The 16,435-nt window shown below is 45.5% G+C and overlaps 1 protein-coding gene and 1 long non-coding RNA gene across 2 annotated transcripts in view; one reads left to right on the top strand and one right to left on the bottom strand.

Moving 5' to 3' along the window:
* The window catches only part of LOC144816056 (uncharacterized), a 105,483-nt gene that overhangs the window by 6,324 nt on the left and 82,724 nt on the right, over window positions 1–16,435 (top strand). The gene's annotated exons all lie outside the window — the stretch shown is intronic.
* PPFIA2 (PPFI scaffold protein A2) overlaps window positions 1–16,435 on the bottom strand; it is a 2,034,471-nt gene that overhangs the window by 1,981,618 nt on the left and 36,418 nt on the right. The gene's annotated exons all lie outside the window — the stretch shown is intronic.

The following is a 16,435-nucleotide window of genomic DNA, read 5'->3' as shown; positions in this document are numbered from 1 at the left end:
CACTTTTTTGGAGCTCGAGTTTGAGCTGTTCGATCTTAAGCCTATGCTCTCTTTTGTGCCGCACCTTGAGTGCTAATGCTTGGCCGTTTTTCACTGTTTTGAAGGCCTCCCCTAGTGTTTGTGCTGATTCTACTGAGCTTGTGTTTTCTTTGAAACAGTAGTCTGCTTGCTGTGTCAGGATTTCCTTTATACTTGGGATTTTAAGGAAGTCTGAACTGCGGCTCGTCGAAACTATTAACGACCCGAACTTAATTCATGTTTGTTTGGGTGTCTCGATATTAGCGGACTCTAAGCAGCTAATTTCGATAAAGGATTGTTGTTTATTTCTGGCACCAGTTACGGCAGAGTCTTTTTTGAAGTCAGTGGAGCTTTATACCTGGCTCCCGAGCAATTGTTTATTTTAATTTTATTAATACAAGCATACCTTTGGTTCTGCTTGTTTGCGATTTTACAACGTGGAAATTGGTTGGTGATAAGCTCAGCTAATTTATTGTCCTGAGGATGACCATGTACTAATGACACCGGTCGAAACGCCGTCGACGCTATTGTGGCCACAACTTAAGGAGGACACAATTGTTTTGTTTATAGGAGTTCTTGTATAGTTTCAGAACTCTTATGTTCATGTAACCTCTTTGTGTGTACCTCTTGTCTGGTTTTTTGTATATGTATTGTAATTGTTCTGTTATACCGACAATATATCTGAGTATTGTGCAACCTTTTAAATCTAAATAAATTTTGTATATTTTTCTATGATTACACACATATTTCTTCTAGAATTATTCTTCACACGGGCCAAAAATAACTCTGACTCTCCATTTTTTCTTTAACTTTATTGTTCTTGTGATATGTTAGTTTTGATGTACATTCTGAACCTTTGTTAGGAAAAATGGGATTTTAAGGAGCCATGGGTTTAGTGCTATGGTATGTCTGTGTTAATGGTTGTCAGAGGTGAAAGTGCCTGAGACAGGTTAGTGATCTGAGACACCACGAGCCAAACAACGGGCTTCTCTATAGATACCTATATCTGCCGTATGTGTCAGAATGTAATCTATATGAAAGAGGCATTTGTGTGTGCGAGAGAAGAAGGTGAATTGAGATGAATGTGGTATAAATTGGTGGCAAACATACATCAGGCCCATTGCGCTGAGAAATTCTGAGACAGGCGTGATGTTTCGAGTTGGTGTGCGCAATGGCTGTCGATCAATACTGTCATCTAAGAACAAGTTAAGGTCACCGCTGAGGACTAGAGATCTGAGTGGCAGATCGAAAATTATTTTACCTAGATCTGCAAGGGCTGATTTATGGAGAGCGGTGGGTGTATACTGATATGACATTGATGGCCTTCCCTTCCCAGACCGCTTCTAGGGTAGATAATCTGCCCTGTGGGTCATCCCATGTTCCTTGTGGAGTTAGTGCAAGGTTCTAACGGATTAATATGCCAGTTCCTCTTAATCCAGATTCAAAGTTGGCATGTACTGTTAGTGTGTACCCCGTCTCTTCAGGGCTTTGCAATTATTGCCAACAAGATGGGTTTCCTGCAAAAAAACTATATATGGAGCTTGTCGCTTGAGGTACTGTGATACTATCCCCCTGTTTAACTTATCTCCAAGCCCATTGACACTCACATGAGGATTTTGAGTGAGATTTCAGTGAGTATTGTTACCATTATGCTGATGGGAATTTTCAACAGAAACCGTTATCTGCCATGACTGGTGTCTTTCCGTCTGGGTAAGACCCTCAGGATATTCTGTGCGGTGTCTGTGGATGTGTCATTGATCTTGCTTGTGTGTGTGATATGAGTGTATATTTTATACGAGTGTCGGTGCAAGCTTTTTTCGTGAGAACTGGAATGTGTGTGATATGATCGGATTAAACTTAAAACAAATTCCCCCCAACCCCAACAATCCCCCTCCCTGCTTTTGGACTTTAAACTACTCACCTCCCCAACAATGCAGAGTGCCTGTCACCCCCTCACAAAAAGAAAACAGATATACGTGGCCTTGCCAAACCCTCCCCCATCCCTCACAAGTTCTGCTCAAAACACATCAGATCCCTTTGTTTGACTGTTGTGTATGTATTTACCCATCCTGGATCGATGTGCAGGAAGAGGCGTCACCGGGGGTAATCATCTCCTCCGCCTAGCGTGATGGACCAGTTTGAGGCAAGCGAGGGTGTCACATCAGACTAGTGATCACTTGAATTTTTCAAACAGTGCGTTTGAGGCTTTGTGGACTCTTTGACTTTCCACTTCCTATTCTGCAGATCCATGGTCTGTCTCATTCAGAACATTTTGGCATTGTTCGGTTCGGTTCAGCTGCTGTGTTAAGCGCCCCCCTGTATTGGAATTTCCGACTTGTTGCCATCCAACCAGCCAATCAGAAGCCTCTTCCAGTGTGGAGAAATCCATGTTTTGCCGTCAATTCAACATGAAACTTCGCTGGAAATAGCATTGCATATTTTATGTCTTTGTCTCAGTGCTTTTTTCACTTCTGGCAAGCTTCGTCATTGTTTTTGTACTCGGATTGTGAAGTCTGGGAATAAGTGGTTTGTGCTGTTTTCAAATGTCATAGGTGGAGCACTACGGCTGTTTTCAGAATGGCATCTCTGCCACGGAAGTTAAAGACTCTTGCAACTATTGGTATAGGGGTGGAGGGGCTGGTTTTGGCCTATCCCCTGGGACTCGATGAGCCAGTTCAATTGAGAAGTAGCTTGAGAAGCCTTTGGGTTGCAGGTGTTCTGTGACGAGCACTTCAACAAAGAGGTCTGTTAATGGCCCCTCTGCATTCTCTGGTACTCCAAGAATACAGACATTGTTTCAACATGCCCTATCTTCAAAGTCGTCTAATTGTGCCTCCATCATGTCTTGTTTGTTTAAAAGTTGTTGCACTAGCTGTTTGAGGTGGGATGAATCGGTGGATAATGCATTGGTGGCTTCTTCCACTTCCTTGACTCTTGTGTCCATGTTTTGAAGGTCTGCTCTAACGTGGGTGATTTCTATGCTTACTGTATCTAGTTTTGACTCGAGAGAGATGCAGACATTATTAATCACCGTCATGATATCCTGGAGAGTAAGTTCAGATTGCACGGTGGGGGCCAGTGTCCACTCTTGCGCGCTCACGGTAGCAGTGTCGTGTTCTGCGCCACCTTTGGTCCAAGCGTATTTTTTTTGTTTTGTTTGTAGTGCTGCCTTGTCTCCCTTGCTCCTAGCGATCTTGCCATGTACAGCTTGTGCTCTGTGGTTATATTGGTCATGGATGTTACTAGGCAGTCCCCACTGCCTGCCTTAGGGTACTATGCCATTGCAGCCTGTCAAATTTCCCTAGTTTTGATATGTGAGGCTATAGCACAGACTGGTTAGTTGTGCTTCTGGCTTTGTGCTTGCCATGGTGAAGATACAGCTGGGTGCAATGGTGTCGCTTTCCATATCGCCCTCCCCTTTGGTGACTTCAAAGTGCGATATCTTGCGTGGTGGATCACTGCAGGGTGGGGTTGATCCAACCGAAGTGGGTGAACCAAGCCACTATACCGGAGTCTTTGTGGGATATCACTGCTGCAGAAGAAAGTCGTTGGGCTATGCGGTACAGGACGCCACTTGCAATTCTTTGTGTCATGCCGGTATTTAATGCCTGACTCCCTGTGTTATTGAATGTGGGCAACATCTTCCTGTGCTCTTTGGGGTGACCATCTAATACCTGTGGCAGTGTGTTATGTGATCCACCCAAATGTCTGAATGCAAGTAGATTCCTCTACTTCCGCAGGAAGATAACCCTCAGGAGCTTGATGATAATGCTCTGGGAGGCAACCTTACAGTGATGTGGTCAAGGAAGACACTACTTCTTGGTATGGCCTGATGTTACTATTTCCTTTCACCTCTTTCTTTTAGAACCTATCTTTGGGGCCCTTGTGTGTCACTATACACTTAGATGATATTGCCAGTTTACTTCTGGGGCGAGGCCCGCTCACCTCCTTTTAGCAACTATGGCAGAGCTCTGGTAGCCAGTTGTCGGCGCAGGGCGAGTTGCCCACAACGATGAATTGTGGAGATGTTCATGATCCTCGCTCTGCATGTCCGACTGCTGCGCTGTAATCTAGCCGCACTCACCCTCCTGTTGTTACTGTGGCTCAGGGGCTAGGTACGGGACTCCGGGAGCCAGCTGTTGGTGCAAGGCCAGTGGCCTGCGACGACAACCTGCAGAGCGGTTCACGATCCTCGCTCCCCCTGTCTGGCTATGGCATTACCGTCCGGCCGAGCTCACCTTCCTGTTGTTACTGTGGTTCAAGGGCTACTGTGGGTCCGGGTCTCCGGGAGACAGCCGTCGGCACAGGGCAATCGGCCCACATCGATGAATCATGGAGCAGTACACGATCCTCGCTCCGCACATTCAGCTACTGTGCTGTTGTCCAGCCGCACCCACCTTCCTGTTTTTCCTGCGTCTCAGGAGCCCTAGGCACTGGCATCCACCACCACCGGCAAGCGATGAATGGTGCCGATGTAGGGGGCGGCTCCTGATCTCTGCCCCACACCACCAGCGCTCTCTGTCATTCAGCTCAACTCGCTTCTTACTATAACTGAAGCGCTGGACACTAGCAGGCCCTGCTGGGTGGGTGGCCAATTTCTGCGGCATGCAGGGATTACTCTGTCTTCCGGCCACAGTGACCTCCGCTGCGGATGGGCGAGAACGACCCATACTTCCCACTCAGTCCAACTGCTGAAGGGTCTCGCTGCTGCTTCCCTCACAGTTGTCCACCTTTGGAAGCAGGGGGCATTCGCCGCTCCATCTAGTGCTAGTCTCTATTCCTTGTACTCTGTGGCCCAGTGTAGACAACAAGGCGCCCGGAGCCAGATTTGGGGATCAGGCACCGTCACAATTGCCTCAGCGTCTTACCATCATTGTGAGTCCCGATGTTGGATTACCTCCTCCCCAGTCCGCCGATCCTGGGCATTGATTGAGCCACGATGAATTCACTTTGGTATGCTACCAGGCAAGCGAGACTGGAGAAGCCACCATTTTGATTATTCTTCTCGCTTCGGTGATGCAGGTTTTCAATGCCGTTCTGTGGCGAGTTTGGGCGGATTAAGTGTCTGACCTTGGAGTCAGAGAATCTGAGGGCTTAATCTGTCGAATGCATGGGCTTTGAGCCAGGATTTATGTTGGATTTTGGCCGGATATCGGTTGAGGGTTACGGAGCCGCCCTAGTGTGTGGTCATTCCCTTCGGCTGTTGGCCACGCCCCCCAGAAAGTCTGATTTTTAATCAGAATTCTGAAAATGGCAGTTTTAGAAAGTTGATATGTTTTTGTCCAAAACATTTGGTGCCTACAGCCTGTTCCTGGGTCACAAGACTAGGTGTAACTCACAGTTGGTCTTTGTGAATTGCCTTCAAACAGTGAGTCAAAGGAAAGATTGGTGTTGGCACTCCAAGTTAACAAGAGGAAGGAGCTGTCACCTACAACATTTGCACATCACAAAGCCACTGCCAGAGTACTCCAACAAAGGGATTGTCACTAGTCTACTGTGATCCCAGACAAGCTGGCCCAGGACAGGGAGGTAGGGGATGCCTGACACTTCAGGTGGGTTGGAAATCTCTAGAAGCTTACTCTACTCTAAAGTTGTCACCAAGAGTACATTTTGGACCTCAGGCCCCAAATCTTCATTACACTTCAGGACCTGTGGACTCTTGTCCTGCATCTGTGAAACCTAGGACCAGAGAGCGATTCCAAGGGCTAGTTGGCTGGCTTACTGACTAGAGCCAAAGGGACAGAACGCTCCAAAAAAACTTGAATCCAGCACTTGGACTCTGCCATCTCTGGTTCCTACCCTGCCAGTGGTGCCACTCCAGTCCTGAACTTTTGGAAGTGTGCATAGAGGTGCCCTGCCAGCCCATCTGCGGATAAATCAGAAACAATGCATGTCCTCTGTTGTGCACTGCAACCCCGAGCAGAACATACCATTGCCTCTGGCGCATAGACTTTCCCTTTGCTGCCCACAGTCCCATTGGAGCTGCCACTGCATGAAGCATCCCAAACACAGCCCCACACATCGCAAGCCTCTCGTCGACATGATCCTTGATGACGACGCATGACCTTGCATCGTAGCCCTATAGCTCTCTGATAGACTCATCCTCGCCGCTGGACTTTGCATGACAAGTCCTAGTCGATGGGATCCTTGATGACAAGCAGAATCTCGCACAGCAGCTTCACAGCTCCTTGGAAACTATGCATCTCCTCGGCTGTCCAACACATCCTTAACGCGAGACTCTGCAACACTTTGAAACCAGGATTTAAGGTGCTTTTGTTCCATGGGCTAGCTGGGTCCCTGTAGCTAGCCAGCCCATGCTCCATGGCGGTTGGCCTGAATTTGTTCCATAGCTCTGGTCCTACGGATTGGATTTTTGTCTTTTTCTATTTATTAAAATGTACTCTTTCATCCTGAATTGGCATAGGATTTTTCTTTTCTTTGTTTTCACTCTATTGCTGTTTGAAATGCTGCGTAAATACTTTACACATTGCCTCCGAGTTAAGCTGGTCTGCTCTGTGCCAAGCTACCAGAGGGTTAAGCATAGATTAATTTGAGGTTTGCTTGTGCCACACTCTTACCAAGACTGTGGTTGCTGCTTGAGTAAGGGCTTCACCCCCATTAACTGGAAGCTCAGTTTCTTAAACAGATGTTGGGCGGTACTTCATCCCTTGTCATTTTATATGCAGATACTATCATCCTCATGGCCAATACTTCACTAGGACTACAGCATCCGGTTATTATTTCATGCAGATACATGATCGGAAAACAAAATTAGATTTAACAAAGGGCAAATTGAAGCTCATAAGAAATGAAAAATTGCTGACTCTGAAATTCACGTAACTTTTAGGTAACAAATTGAAAATCAGACAGCAAAGTTAAGTTTTGTGGGAATGGGGAAGTTACGTTTCTTTATAGGTATGCCGAATGTAACAGCTTTGACCAAGATATTTATTGTGAAAATTGCAACTATTCTCTTCTATGAACTTGAATGTACATCTTTTATACAGTTTGAATAGTCTGAAAATATTGAAGGTCATTTGAGGAGAGCTTTCCTAACATTAAGAAACAATGGATCTGTGGAGGAATTGGATTACGCTTTTTAATAGTTGATAATTATAGCATATCCTTATGCCATGTGACATGTATACCATAATACTTGACATAGTCTGATTTCAGAGATTTGGGGCCAGATGTAGGTCGGTCGGTAACGGCCGAAAATCGGTATTTTCGGCCGTTACCGACCGGTATTGAAGAATTGGTATGTAGGGGCTTATTTTTACAGAATCGGTAAATTTACCGATCGGTAAATTTACCGATTCTGTAAAATACCGAATCGGTATTTTTTACCGATTCGGTAAATTTGAGATGTAGGTGGGACTCTTCCGAGTCCCACAAGCCTTACCGAATCGATATTTTACCATTGTGTAAGAAATAAACCACACGGATGTCAATCACACCTTTGTCTCACCATTTCATTGAAAGGATGTATATTACTATAGACTTTTTTCAGTGCTTCAGTATTGTTTTTAAAAAATTATACCACCAAAGTCTTTACGTGTGTGTTTCCCAGTGTTTGGACATATTCAAGTCAAGTCAAGTGATCTTTATTTGGCCATATAAGACAATCGAGCATAATAAAAACATCCCATTAAAACATATAAAAATTCTAAAAGCCATGTAAAATTGATACAATACATTATCAAACAATCTGTTTCAAATAGTATTTCAGCTTTGTCACAAGATAAAACACAGAATAAAAATCAAGCAGTGATAGGAGATAGCAAACCACACTCTAAGGGCCAGATGTAGGAGGCCATTTACCGACCGGTAACGGCCGATTTCGGCCGTTACCGACCGGTAAATGGGTATTTGTGATGTAGGGGCATCATTTTACAGATTTGGTAAATTTACCGAATCGGTAAATTTACCGAATCTGTAAAATACCGAATCGGTAATTTTACCGATTCGGTAAATCCAAGATGTAGGTAGCACTGTTCACAGTGCTACAGGCCTTCAGAATTCGGTATTTTACCACACAATCCTATTGTGTGGTAAAATACCGAATTCAGGTGTGCATGCACATCTGTGCATGTACACCTATGCCATGTGACAGACAGACATGCCCTTAGGGCATGTCTGTGTGCCACATGGCGCACATGCCTGTATTTGGGGTGCTAGAGGGTGTCAAAGTGACACCCCCTGCACCCTTGCTGGAATCGGTATTTACCGAATCGGTAAATACCGATTCGGTATTGCCCATTGATTCCTATGGGCTTCAATGCCCATAGGAATCAATGGGCATTACCGAATCGGTATTTACAGAATCGGTAAATACCGAATCTTAACGATTCGGTATTTACCGATTCAGAAATACCTACATCCCCCCCTCTATTTTACCATTTCTTAAATACCGAATCGGTAAAATTCGGTATTTCATAAGTGGTAAAATAGAATTACCTACATCTAGCCCTAAATGTCTAACTAACCGTCCATAGATTTCCTACATCTCCCCGCAGCTTTGAGGAACAAACCGACCCTGAAACACATTGTGTCTGTTGAGTAGTTTAAGATGAAATAGCGCTTCTCTACATTTCCGGTGCCCTAAAGAATTTAGTAAGAGTTTAAGAAAATATTGAAACAGAGGATGAAAACTATATGCAGAAAAACGTGAAATGTAACAAGGTTTGGTCTACCAAACCATCACATGGGAAAGAGGGGACAGGACAAGTGCTGCAATCTTCCCAAAAGCACAAAAGCTGCAAGAGCGTTCCTGCCCTGAAGAGGAAGAGGAGGGGCCTCTTCCAGTGTATGAGATCTAGGGTCAGGTACTGTACAGGTCCAGTAGGCGCTAAATACCCATATTAACCCCTCACAGAGCTCTTACTTAAATCAATATGCAACCTGTCTTGCTGAGCTCTGACAAATGGCACTTGACCTTTAGTTTATCTTCCCTTTTAATATTCGAGGGGGCCGTGAACAGGGCAAACCATCACGCAAAAGATTTTTAAAATATAATCTAGCCATGGAATTGTACAACCTTTATCCACACCAAGACAGTCGTTGATAATATTCCTGCACAGACAGGCATCAGGTTTAAGCCACAAGCTAACCGACAACAGCAAAGGAGCCAACTATACTTTATCTGTTATGTACTGTAGGTTTAGCTTCGAGTGCATGATGAAGTTTGAGCAGGAGGGAGAAAGATATAGTAGCCTCCGACAAATACGATTTTCCTCGGCTTGGAGGGAGGAAGGAAGCATTAAGATGTCCCCATACCCCTGCACCATATAGCGCTGCGGAGACGTACAGAGTGTTATAAATATTTAATAAAGGGGAGATGGTCTCTCTCCTTACAGCCTCTGGAAAATTAAAAACTGTGCCAGACGCCCTACTGAGTTTAAGTCATGAACTGCTAAGCTGCGGTTGACAGGAGCCCATAGAATTGAAAAGAATCCCTAAATAGCTGTAGTTATTCACGCTGCTGAGCGACTGGCCTTTTATTAAAAGCTGGAAGTGTTAATTTTACCTGGCCCGCATGCCATGATGGGTGACTTCACAAAATGTGTTACCAGATATAGACTGCTTGTTATGATTTCTGATTGGCAAAGGCTGGCACCAAAGCCGGGCAGAAACCACCACTCTAGTAAAGGCAAGGGAGTTACACGCTGAAGAAAACCCCTGCTCGCCCCCTTGGTAGCTTGGCATGAGCAGTCAGGCTTATCCCAGAGGCAATGTGTAAAGCGTTTGCGCAACACACAGCCAGCAGCAACACACTAGGTACACCATAAAAGGAACTCCACACAAGGTTATATATGAAATAGCCTTTGTATTGTCATAAACACATTAGAATAGTAATCACATAATATACATTGTGCCACCTGGCACTAGGCAATATCTACAAGGGATTATTTACACCTGGCAGTGCCAAAAGAACCGCTGTCAGCACCATCACTTAGAACACAACAAATGTGGAACATATAATACGTAGAACACAACCAGTACTCACTGGTCATTACTGTACTCAGCATCATCCTGTAACGTAAACCATATTATGCACAGTCTCCCATTAGGTGCGAATTACATTCTGCGCCAACAGCCCCAGCATAACCACATTATGCAATCATCTCATAAGTCTAAAAGCATGAATCCCTAACCGACTAAGCATCACTCACATTAGGGCTATAACTCACAGTAGGAAATAATCCCACCAGCATAATTAGATTACGCACATGATCTCATCCCCAAACGCATTTAGAGGCATGAATCATTGTAGAGCATCACATTTCCTAATATCACATAAATCATTGCCCCCCTGGCCAACATGCCTTTTCAAAGGGGCTCAAACGCCCTGGGTCCAGAATGTCAGGGCTGCTGCCAATGCAGCATAGTTCCAAGAGCGCCATTGTGCCGGGGCAGAGGAATGCATCTAACTCCCATCTCTCAAGACATGCCCTCAAAGAACTGTAGCCTAAACGTAGCAGCTGGACCTAAGTGCTGCGCAGCTGTAACTCCAGTGAAGGCCTGGCACCACTGTACCGCTTCTGTCCCCTTCAGGGACTCTGCCACCAAAATGCCCAACGTTGGAGTGGCCCGCTCTCTTGCGGGCCCACTCAGGCACCGACAATGTACCTCGCTGTTCTGGGGGGGACACGGGCCCCTCTGAGCCTTGGCCAATCATGTGCCCCCCCTCGCTGGAGCCACACGGGCTCTGAAATAAAAACATGCCACCAGTTGGAGCGGCCCTATATCAGGTGGGGCCGCTCATGGAATGGGCACCGACACTGTGCCCCGATGGTGGGACAGCCTGCTAACTCTCGCCGGACCGCCTGGCCAAGCAGGACTGCCCTGGTGCTTTGTGCGCACTAACACAGGGAAGATCAGCCCCCAGACCCACTTACAGGGCTGTGGACGGCAGGCTCTTCTCTCTCGCTCGGCTTCTCTCCCGGGCTGCTGCATCTCCTGCATGCGGGGCTTCCCTCCGCAAGCGGGGCTTCCCTTTGCTCATGGGAGCCCCTTGCTGACATTGGCGGCCCCTGCTGCCTTTCCCCACTTCACCCGAGCCCCCTCCTGGGACCCAGGACTTGTCATCAGAACTCAGGGAGATGGGGTAGGCTCCCGTCTTCCTCAGCACGTCCCGGTGCGGGGTAGGCTGCCGCCTGGGTCGTTGAACGCGGCGGACGCTTCTGGCCTCTTCCGCTTCTGTCAGCAAGGCCCCACCCACAACCAGGCAGGCCGCGGATCGTAGTTGCGTTTCTCTTCGCGGCGGCAACGAGGGGTGGACTGCCTCATAGTTTAAATATAAAGATAAGTGGGTTGGGCTGCCGCCGCTCTCCCCTCCATTATGGGGAATCCCTCGGAATCAGCCGCAGCTTCAGCGCTGCAGAGCCCACGCGCTCCTTCTCTGCTGCCCAGAGCAAAGCGCACTTAAGGAACAAAAATACAGCACTCACAGGGCACTAAAGGCAACAGTCCAGGAAAGTCCTTTAGGATTAAGGGGGCAAAGAAAAATCCAACATAGAGCTCACGAGGCGCTGGATACAGCAAAAGTCCAAGAGGTCTGTAGGAATCAAGGGGGGCCATGATGGGCCCAGGGAGGCTGCCCTCCTAGCAGGTCCTCCTGGGCCCCAGCAGCAGCACACCCCCACGGATTTTGGATCAGGTCCAGAACAACCTTCATGGGGTCATAGCCCCTCTTTTTATACACCCTTTCTCTTTGTCTAAAGTGCAGGGCAAGGGGCAACCAGATACAACTGGTTCAGGGGGGAATTGGAGCACTTTGTTTTCCAAGCTCCTCTTCCCCTTTGTCAGGTGGGGGCTCATCATCAGACACACCACAGGGGGGCGGAGCCAGCATTCACTAGGGCAGGCACCATCCTATTCAGAGTCAGGGGATTACCCCTCCCACTACTCTTAGCTCAGGTGTCCCATTCAGCCTAGCGCTGACTCGCCCTGCCCCTCCTAGAGCCACCCACACCTCTCAGCCCCTGTCACTCACAAGCCAGACATGCAATTCACATCAGGCAGGCAGACACTTTGCACATAGAAATGCCACCTTCTAAAAGTAGCCATTACGAAAATGGGGTAACCTAATAATGGTCACGCACCTGGGTACAATGCGATATAAAACAAAATGGTCCTAGACATCTATTTCAAAATTGACATAGATCAAATATCCAACTACCATATTTGAAAAATAATTTCATGAGCATCAGCAAAACGATTTATAGGCTCACAGTAATCAATACCTCCTTCAATATGTTTGTGAAATCACCCCCTCTTGAGTTGGGTTAACCTTCTCATTATGTGTAAATTCAGTGATTTCTTCTGTCAATGGGCAAGCTTTACATTGCTTAACAACAAAAGGGTGAGGGAGGGTCTGGGGGGCAATCTTTAAAGACCAAATTTACTCCATACCCCTGAATGCATACCTAACTTACTAAAGGGAGTAAAATGGTCTGATTCGATATGACAGGGAGACCACAGCTGAGGGAGCAAATGCAGTTCGCCAATATTACAAAGCCTGTGCAGTCTCGGGCCTGAGTATAGTTCCCATCAGCCCACCCATTTGGCGGAACTTCGTCATCTGGAGAACCAGAGGAGAGGGGTCGCCTTCAGCCAAGATGATACCAAGGCTGGTGTTGCAAGGGTAAAGGACCTCCTACTCCTTATGGAAACTCAGCCACTTTGTTTAAACAGGATATGCAAGGACTGATGAAGTGCAGTGCAAGTGATACCGTGTGTGTGATAAAAATGGCCAGGGAGACAAAAAATATGTTTATTCGGGATTGTCCTACTGCCATATATAAAAACCGCCTGATAGTTTTGGAAAATGTATTACTATCTTTTGGCTAGAAGTGAGGTCGACATGTTTCAGCCGTTTAGTTTATTAACCTGGCTTTCTTCAGAACCTTAAAGTGAAAATGTGAAAAATTTGCTACTGCACGTGGAAATAATACGTGGGAAATTTTCACACTAATGAATTCCAATGAAGAGAGGTAAAACAGTGGTGTGATACCACCCTACCAGACATGTATTCCATGTATGTGTAGTTACTTCTTCATCCTAAAGGAAATAAAGAGCATTAGTCAAAAAAATGTTTAAATAGGTGAAAGGGAGATGCTCCACATGTAGAGGTCAGGCATATCGCTTGGTCATACAAGCATAGTGTTTGACTTGTTTAATTATCAAACTGATCCTAAGTTATGCAAAAAAGGGGGATTTTAGAAATTGTAACAGTACTCACCCAGCATTGTGTGGGGGTAGTCCTCACCTCATCCGGCTATTGCTCGGTGCTGGAGGCCCCGCTCTAGTGGTGAGAAAAACACAGGGGACAAAGGGTAATGACATTATCCAGCCTGTGTACCCATAGTGTGCTCACGCAATAAAAAACCTCTATCTAAAAGATCACAAACCAAAACGCTCACGCCCAATAGGCGGCCACAGGCTGGCAGTGACTGTATTAATTGCTGTAGTCATTCTAGCCTCTAATTGTGTATGACTATGCCCTCAAGGCACTGTCTTATATGTAATGAAAAGGCCTTATTTACAAATAGCACTAACAAAGATGACTAAAACAAGGCGTTCTTGATAGAAAAAAGACCCCGAATGCAATAGTTTTAGAGAATCTTATGTGTGTAGTGAAAGGCTCCCTTCACTTTGTTTAAAATACTGATAGTACTACTCAATGCAGATTTATTATTGCGCATTGCAGGTCCAAGCCGTGCTGAGGGCAGGATTAGTGTTCGTTATTGAAATGGGACTACGCAAGTACAAGAGTGTGCACCAATGGGATTGATAGAATAAAAACGAGCTACTAGTGTAGCGTTAATGAAACGCGGGCCTCTGACGGGCTAATTGACAAATTAAACCTAATTAGGCCAATCGAGTGCAGTATAAGAAGGGATCTCTCACCTCCCTCGGTACCTCCCACATTGCTCGCAGACTGCGACGAGGTACCGAAGGAAAGGTAAGTCCTGTTCATGCTCTTCTTACCTAGTTTTAGCGCTTGGATTTGTGTGACTGTCTGGCAGCTTAAAACTTAAAACATTAACCCTGTCTACCTGTTTGATGCCTGATCTCAGAAATACTGGAAGAACAAGATGTTTGACTTAGAGAAACAGGTAGAACAATAATAAAAATCTGCATTGAGTACTAATATCAGTATTTTAAACAAAGTGAAGGGAGCCTTTCACTTCACACATAAGATTCTCTAAAACTATTGAATTCGGGGTCTTTTTTCTATCAAGAACGCCTTGTTTTAGTCATCTTTGTTAGTGCTATTTGTAAATAAGGCCTTTTCATTACATATAAGATGGTGCCTTGAGGGCATAGTCATACACAATTAGAGGCTAGAATGACTACAGCAATTAATACAGTCACTGCCAGCCTGTGGCCGCCTATTGGGCGTGAGCGTTTTGGTTTGTGATCTTTTAGATAGAGGTTTTTTATTGTGTGAGCACACTATGGGTACACAAGCTGGATAATGTCATTACCCTTTGTCCCCTGTGTTTTTCTCACCACTAGAGCGGGGCCTCCAGCACCGAGCAATAGCCGGGCGTGGTGAGGCCTACCCCCACACAATGCTGGGTGAGTACTGTTATAATTTCTAAAATCCCCCTTTTTTGCATAACTTAGGATCAGTTTGATAATTAAACAAGTCAAATGCTATGCTTGTATGACCAAGCGATATGCCTGACCTCTACATGTGTAGCATCTCCCTTTCACCTATTAAAATGTTTTTTTGACTAATGCACTTTGTTTCCTTTAGGATGAAGAAGTAACTACACATACATGGAATACATGTCTGGTAGGGTGGTATCACACCACTGTTTTATCTCTCTTCATTGGAATTCATTAGTGTGAACATTTTCCACGTATTATTTCCACGTGCAGTAGCACATTTTTCACTTTTTCACTTTACGGTCCTGAAGAAAGCCGGGTTAATAAACTAAATGGCTGAAACATGTCGACCTCACTTCTAGCTAAAAGATAGTTATAAATTTTTCAAAACTATCAGGCGGTTTTTATATATGGCAGTAGGACAATCCCGAATAAACATATTTTTTGTCTTCCTAGCCATTTTTATCACACACACGGTATCACTTGCACTGCACTTCATCAGTCCTTGCATATCCTGTTTAAACAAAGTGGCTGAGTTTCCATAAGGAGTAGGAGGTCCTTTACCCTTGCAACACCAGCCTTGGTATCATCTCCGCTGAAGGCGACCCCTCTCCTCTGGTTCTCCAGATGACGAAGTTCCGTGGGCTGGGCTGATGGGAACTATACTCAGGCCTGAGACTGCACAGGCTTTGTATTATTGGTGAACTGTATTTGCTCCCTTAGCTGTGGTCTCCCTGTCATATCGAATCAGACCATTTTACTCCCTTTTGTAAGTTAGGCAAGCTTTACATTGGCCACATACCACCTTTGGACACACAGCTGAGAGCATAAAATGGTGGGTCATCGAGAAGGTTAAACCCAACCCAAGAGGGGGTGATTTCACAAACATCTTGAATAAATGAGAATGTAGGTTGATACATCTACTAGACACTATTGCACAGAGCCTGAATGAGTTTGAGGAAATTAGTAGACAGGTGTCTGTACTGAGCAATGGCTAACTCCGTCACCATTTAGTATAGGTTTGACAATACCTTCTGCTTGTGACATTAGGTGAGTTAGTGTGATATTACATACATGAATACACCAGCCACTAGTACTAATCTGTGATGCCATGGTGTTGTGTAACACACTTGTTGACAGTCTATCGCCCTGAATGTATAACTGTAACTACACAATGCATGCATCCTAGTTGTCGGCCAGCTTATTGATCTGTAATGCCACGAGGGGTTTAGAACACATACTTACAGTCAACGCACCATGAGTACTGGTTGCAAATAATTTCCTTATACCGTGTCTTGTAATGTAGGTACCACTGATAGTTCTTATGTGCCCTTTCTAATTCTATTAATCCCAAATTGTACTACACCACTGCGTACATATGTGTGTGATCGATACCTGCAGTAGTACCCGATTGACAAGGGTTTTTAACATCGTTTTTTAACATTTCTCCATGTACAGTAATAATGTTATTTGTAGTACTGTGTTTTCACTATGTCCATTGTCACTATGAACCTTTCACTCAGAGTTTTACTGCATTCGGTGTTATTGTATAATGTGCATACAATAATAATCCTTGACTCCGTCAATGCTCTCATATGGCATACTTATTTAATAATCACATTTGAGGACACACTCTGGCCCTCATCACACGCTGCTAGTCTTTCATCCATTTCCCGGAACACGCGCCGCCAGCGTGAGATCCACACCATCGAGACCTCTTTAAAAACAGCCTCGCGGCAGCCGCGTTTCAGTTTCCAGCTGAAATGTGCGGAATACGGACGCCAGCTTGGTCGACTTT

The sequence above is a fragment of the Lissotriton helveticus genome, chromosome 1_1 (assembly GCF_964261635.1).
Source record: "Lissotriton helveticus chromosome 1_1, aLisHel1.1, whole genome shotgun sequence".
NCBI lineage: Eukaryota > Metazoa > Chordata > Amphibia > Caudata > Salamandridae > Lissotriton > Lissotriton helveticus.
Note: the sequence above shows the minus strand (reverse complement) of the source record. Positions and strands in the feature narration are given on the sequence as shown.